This window comes from Myotis brandtii, unplaced genomic scaffold (assembly GCF_000412655.1).
Source record: "Myotis brandtii unplaced genomic scaffold, ASM41265v1 scaffold1218, whole genome shotgun sequence".
Lineage (NCBI taxonomy): Eukaryota > Metazoa > Chordata > Mammalia > Chiroptera > Vespertilionidae > Myotis > Myotis brandtii.
This window is the reverse complement of record NW_005354247.1, coordinates 194,245-194,619: the sequence shown is the minus strand read 5'-3', so window position 1 is coordinate 194,619 and position 375 is coordinate 194,245. Positions and strand designations below refer to the sequence as shown.

At 42.7% G+C, this 375-nt stretch overlaps 1 protein-coding gene across 1 annotated transcript in view; it reads right to left on the bottom strand.

Moving 5' to 3' along the window:
- ACTR10 (actin-related protein 10 homolog (S. cerevisiae)) overlaps positions 1 to 375 on the bottom strand; it is a 24,886-nt gene that overhangs the window by 19,365 nt on the left and 5,146 nt on the right. The gene's annotated exons all lie outside the window — the stretch shown is intronic.

The window sequence follows — 375 nt, the reverse complement described above, 5'->3', positions numbered from 1 at the left end:
GGGTGGAGGTAAGGGGGAGAGATCAACCAAAGAACTTGTATGCATGCATGTAAGCCTAACCAATGGACACAGACACCAGGGTGGGTGAGGGCATGAGCGGGGGTGGAGGTGGGCAATGAGGGAATAAGGACACATATGTAATACCTTAGTCAATAAAGAAAAAAAAAAAAGAAAGAAAAAGCAAGTCATTAACTCAGTGGCCACACAGGTAGGTACTCTTTCAGATCTACGTTTTAAAAGTTTGTATGAGTCTATGTCAGGGGTGAGCAACCTTTTTGTGAGTGCGTGCCAAAACCAGCAAAATCTGACTCAAAATTCTTCTGCATGCCAACCCTAATTTTTTGAGAACATGTTACGCCTACTTGATATCTCTTA